General features: G+C 49.0%; 1 protein-coding gene across 4 annotated transcripts in view; it reads right to left on the bottom strand.

Moving 5' to 3' along the window:
* The window catches only part of AGPAT3 (1-acylglycerol-3-phosphate O-acyltransferase 3), a 72,092-nt gene extending 66,730 nt beyond the window's left edge, over nt 1-5,362 (bottom strand). Inside the window, exon 1 of one of the 4 annotated variants that reach the window (XM_083734708.1) lies at nt 4,229-5,362. The gene's annotated coding sequence lies outside the window, so the exon portion shown is untranslated. Of the gene's footprint in view, nt 1-3,521; nt 4,101-4,228 lie in introns of those variants that run through there. The other 3 variants (XM_083734712.1, XM_083734713.1, XM_083734714.1) reach the window with 3 other exon arrangements.
* Between the last annotated feature and the right edge of the window lie 638 nt (nt 5,363-6,000).

Genomic DNA, 6,000 nt, shown 5'->3' on the forward strand with positions numbered 1-6,000 from the left:
GGGGGCTGTTAAACCAAAAGAGAGGTTCATTTGTTAAATTAGAACAAACGGAACACAAATTCTACCAAATATTACTAACCAGGAAGGGCAAGAATACAGATGGTCACCCACACTTGTCCAAGTACCCTGAACTGCACCCATGGAAACTCATCCAAGGGCATCTGACCAGACTGCTCTGTAGACACCCCAAGAGACTGACCTACCATGACAGTAGAGTCTGCATCTCTATGGATACAAGTGATTTTATTCTAAAAATGTCTAGCAAATAAGTCACAACAGGCTATTGAGAGCTCTGACTTTCTTTGGGCCAGGATATAAACCACCACACCACACTACACTCTACATTGCTCTGCTGCACACCAAGTCAAGGACAAACTTGCAACACAGAAGTTACCGTTCTTTGCTGACTTCACTGCCACAGAGTAGGCTAGATAATCCACACGTATCTGTGTTCAGTTGTATTCATTTGGAGTCTTTATCCGCTTGCGTTCTAGCAGTCTTCTAGCCTCCTTCATCAGCCTCCGCTCCAGGGTATACCGCTTTTGCTTCAACAAGGTTTTGTCACGTGTCTAGCACAAAAGCCAGATAATGGTGGAATTGGCACTACTACAGATGCCACATAATACCTGTTCTTGCTATGGCAGACAGCACCATTTTTGCATGTTCTTTTTTGTTAACACGGAGTGGGCTTGTGGTCTAAACCCCCCTTTAAATCCATATCAACAAAAAGAAAAGAACTCACACTGAAACTCACCTACAGGTGGTACCTAACACCAAGGAAACTAGCGCTAATACACCCAGGAACCTCACCAAAATGCTGGAGAGGGTGCACCTCCACAGGCACATACCTCCACATGTGGTGGGAGTGTCCCAAAATCCAACTATTCTGGACAACAGCCATACAAGAAATATGTAAAATAACAAAGCAAGTGTTAGACTTCACCCCAGAATTGGCCCTACTAAACATCTTCCAAGACAACAATGCCCATTTACTCCACAAAGAACTCATAACCCACCTACTTTCAGCAGCCAGAAACACCATAACCAGACACTGGAGAGACCTGTCAGGAGTAAGCATGGACCAATGGTACCAAATAGTATGGGAAACAGCCCTACTAGAAAAATTAACTAACAAACTGAAACTGACACGGGGACAAACAGAAGAAGACACCTTCACCCCGGTATGGCTCCCCTTTATCACATACACAGCCCAACAGGACAATGACAATAATCCACCAACAGCATACAAATCAATATGGCTAACTTGATCCAAAACACCCACCCACCTCACTCACACACGAAAACAAAGATCACCACAGCCAATCACAAACAAACAATCACATCCTAGGCCAACCCCAACCTCTCTCACCACCAAAGGAACACAAGTGAACAACACAAGCACGCTGACACCAAACTACATACATTAAGCATAATAGAAACACCGCTACCCCACCCCACCCCCATCCATCTCCACTCCTTCCACCCTCCTTTCTTCTTCTTCTTTTTTCTCTTTTCTTCTCCTCCTAATGCCTCAACAAATGAAATGGATTTGTAAAAATGTTACACGGGGAAAAAAAATACACGAGGCATTACACTTACACTGTAAAACAAGAAAACCCTTAATAAAATATATTAAAAAAAAAAAAACACGGAGTGGGCTTCAACTACGTTGTTGTTGCACAGAACAAGGTCTGCTCACACAACGGGACTCTCCCTTCCTCCGCACTCCCTGAATCTGTTTTGGAGAGTTGAGAGAAAACCCATAGCAGGTTTAGGGTGTGCATGGGGTAATAATTGGGTGGGGGAAGTCTCATTGCGCAAGTGGACCTCATAGAATTCCACCCACAACAACTATGTAGATCTTTGGTTGCATGGAGAATGACAGCTACTGGGTGTGTTTTTGGCGTTTCTCGTTTTCTGGTTGCGACAGAAGTTTAAAAGCTCCACTAAATTAATAATGCATCAAACAGAGGGTTTGACTCTACCTTATCAGTGATAACAGTCTACCTAAAACAAAGATAGTCAGTGTCATGCCATCCAAATGTTTAAGAATACAACTCCCATCAGCCCCAGTCACTATGACTAATAACCAGGGATAATGGGAGCTGTAGTTCAAAAATCAGGGATGAAGAACCTTATGCTCTCCAACAGGGCCAATGGTCAGGGATTGTGGGAAATGTAGTTCAGCAACTTATGGAAGGCCACAAATTTTCCTATGTCAGGTCCTCTGTGTAGATGATCTGCCATATTCAAAGGAAGAGGAATGTGGATCTTTGAGTAAAGACAGGTAAGATAGGTAGATAGATAAGAGATAAATAGATGATAGATAGGTGTGCGTATATATAGATATAGATATACACATACACTTACCAATTAGGCTAAACTAACATGAGAGCTCTATACTCAGACTTGCTTCGGAAGCAATATTTTTCTCTATATAAATAAGGACATATTTAAAGCGGTGAGAGAATTTATTCTGTTAAACTCCATAGATCCCATGGTTACATATTACTATTGTACCACACATCTGCACCCAATGTTTGGTTTAAAAAACAACCACTCACTGTGACTTGCCACAATAATTCAGGTAATTAGTTCATCGTAGGGTAGTCTGGTCAGCAGTATGGGCTCACAGACGAGATATCTGGTGTGTCCTGCAGCAACTATCTAATCTACATACAGTGGAAAACTCACATTTCACTTGATATGCTGTAACATTTTACCTATGAAGCCACAGAGCCTTCTCTGTGGTGACCCCCCCCCCCCGTGGAATGCCCTCCCAGGCATCAACCCAGGCCAACCTTCTGCCATCAGGCAAATATGTTTTGATTCTCCAGGGCATTTTATCAGTGCTAACTGTCTTGCTTTCAGTGTTCATCCTTACGTGGGTGGGATGGTTATTTTATTTTTAAGTATGGTGGTATTTTTTGCAGATGAACACTTTTAACACATTTATTTCAATTTAATTGAGTTTTATTGTATTGCAAATCACTTTGGGGTTCTGTCTGTGAAACACAAATTGAATAAATCTAATCTGTTCAGAGAGAACAATGTTCTCATACTAAAAGTAGAATGGCAAGTACGTATACCTTAATTTTAAAGCCCTTGCCCTTTAACAGACCAGTGTCTACTGATTCATTTAAAAGCACAGACTGAGCAAAATTAATAGCAAAAACCTCTTAATTCTCTCAAAACTCCCAGGGACAAAATAACTGAGTAGGATCGGCCCTCAGGAAGCATCTCTTGCATCTCAAACACATGAAATCGAGACAGTCTGGCGGAAAGGATATAGTCTTTTCCAGTTTCTGCCACTAACAATTCCAACCGCTGAGCATCCCTGCGACTGAAGAAATGCCTGTTAACAATTCCTATACAGTACAATCCCAGCCCACAAATATAAAGGCTAAAGAGAAAGTATTGAGTCTAAAAAGAGTCCACCCCACGATATGGAAGCCCCTCCTTTTCTTGCAACACCACAGATATCCAAGCAAAGCGGCAACGTACAAGCCCAGAAAGCATACCTCCAATTTCACAATCCTTCGGAGAAGCAGATGGGGGCCTGAAGCACAACCGTAGGGAAGGGTGTGTGTAAAGAGACAAGGGCTGCTTCAGCATCGCAAGGCTAACCCCTGGTGTGTTTAAAAAAAACAAAACCCCGAAGAGAAACTCAGCCAAAAAGTAAAAAAAAACCACACATACACACTGAAGAAATCCGGCAGACATAGTTCTCCCCTCACTACCACAGCACGGAAGCAATTAGGGAAACGGAGGAAATTAAGGGAGGAGGGGACGCTACTACCCGTACCATCCAGCGGTCTGAAGGCAGCGGCTCGCACAATGCAGAGGGGCGAGGGCGAGGGGGAAAAGGAGACTAATCCATTAAGGTTCCCCGGGGGAGGGAACGGGGTGCAGGAAGAAGTTGGCAGCCGGAGAACGAGGCTTGCGAGGGGGAGGGAGGCGCCCGAGGAAGGACTGCAGCAAGGAGAGGGCTGCGTGGAGGGGCTGGGGAAGGAATAAAGGAGGAAGGCGGGGAGAGGGGGGGGCGGGCAAGCAGGCTGAGCCCAGCGGAGCCACCTGCGAAGAAGGGCAAGCCGGGGCCGGCGCTGTGCCAGGGGAGAAAGGGGTGAAAGGGTCTCTCCTCACGGGAAAGGGAGGAGAGGAACCCGATCTGCCGGCAGTTGCACGGACCCGCCTGCACCACCCGATCCCTTGCCGGAGCAGTACAAACCTGCAGCTGCAGCAGCAGCCGACGCCGCCTCGCCTCCTTCCTCCTTTCCTTGCCCCGCGGCTGCCCTGGCCCAGCTCCGACCCAAGAGCCGCGGCCAACTCCGCCGCCGCCTTCCCCCGAGGAGGAGGAGGAGGAGCAGCGCCGCCACCTCTTTCCCTCAGCGCCGGCTACCGCAATTGGGGCCGCCGCCTCTGGCACTGCGGCGGCGCTTCGGAGGGCTGCTCCGAGGAGGAGGCGGGCGGGAAGCCTGGGGTCGCGGCAGCGCCGGGCTCCGGTGCGGAAAGCCGAGGGCATGGAGTGCGGCAGACCCAGCTGCCCGTGTGTGTGTGTGTGTGTGTGTGTGTGTGTGAAAGAGAGAGATGTGGGGTGTGTGTGTGCGATTGTGTGTTCCCAGCAGCCGCTACTTCCTGTGCAGCGACAGTTCAGTTCCTCCCGGGCCACCGGGGGCAGGAGAGTTGGGTTGGAAGCGAGAGGAGGAGGTGGAGGAGGGCGCCGCCGCTGCAAAGGACGCCTTGGCTCCTAGGCAGCCGGGTTCCTGCCGTTTGCAAGCCCGCCTGCAAGGGAACCCGCGCTTGCATCAAGGCCGGTCCTCCCGGGCGGCGGGAGGCATTGTTCCCTGACGACGACGCCTCCTCTCCATCCCTCCCCACTTTCCAGGCGCGCACGCCTATCCAGAAGTACCGCGGAGCTGGAGAGCCGCGGCCTCCGCAATTCTAGCCCGAGTCCCGTTCACTGGGGTGGGGCGAGGAGGAGGAGGAACAACGCCCGCAGGCCGCTCCATCTCGCCGCGGCGGCGGACCCTCCTCCGCCTGCTTCTTCTCAGGCTTATGGGGGGAGAGAGAGACAAGAGCCGCGTCACGGATGCAAGATTTCATCCTCGGACGTCGTAGGCTCTTTCAAATGACTTCCACGCTGCAACCCGCGCGCCCCAGTAGTTGCCATCATCCCGTAATGCAGATTCAACTCCCAACGACCTTAGGTCTTTGTGTGCAACAGGGTTCCCCCCACCGAGGATGAAGCGTCCTACATGGGCACTACCGCATGCAGTTTAAAAATAGGCCCTTCAGTCATTCAAAACGGACTTGTGGAGTGCCGCTTCGGTGTTGCCACGCTTAGCCTCCGCATGTTCACTACTGCCATTTGAACAGGAGCACACACTGTGGGACACGCCTGCAGTGGGGGTAGCATTTGGTGGTGACCCACAGAACTTGTATGGGGCTGGTGTGTTGGGAGCCCTGCCTCCGCACCCTGTAGGGCCCGTGCATGTGTGTGTGCAAAGCTGGGGGCCGCAGACAGTAATTGTTGGGAACATGAACTACATATGAGAATTGACTCTTGCCCTGGGCTCTTCCTTTTTCTCACTTTGGGACAAGGGAATAGGGATCAGATTGTGCTTCTCCCTAGTACCTCTTCCATATTCCAAATCCCTTGTGGCAAAACTTTTGTTGACTGATGTTTTAATGCATTTTTAATCTTTGCTGGAAGCTGCCCAGAGTGGCTGGGGAAACCCAGCCAGGTGGGCGGGTATAAATAATAAATTATTATTATTATTTCTGTTTCATGGGGCTTAGTCTTAACAGGTCTTCTGAATGACCTGTTTCTGCTGGCCTCCTCTCAGGAAGGCCTCATGGAGTTGTAGGCCTATATCCTTTATTACGTTTAGCAGATACACAAACTAACATTCCCTCAGCTACAAGGCTGGTATGTCAAAGGGACATTTTCAGCATATGCTGCACTCTTCCTTGGCTGTAGCTGCTGCTGCTGCTTCTTCT

This window comes from Podarcis gaigeae (assembly GCF_964106915.1).
Source record: "Podarcis gaigeae genome assembly, chromosome: 4".
Taxonomy (NCBI): Eukaryota; Metazoa; Chordata; class Lepidosauria; order Squamata; family Lacertidae; genus Podarcis; species Podarcis gaigeae.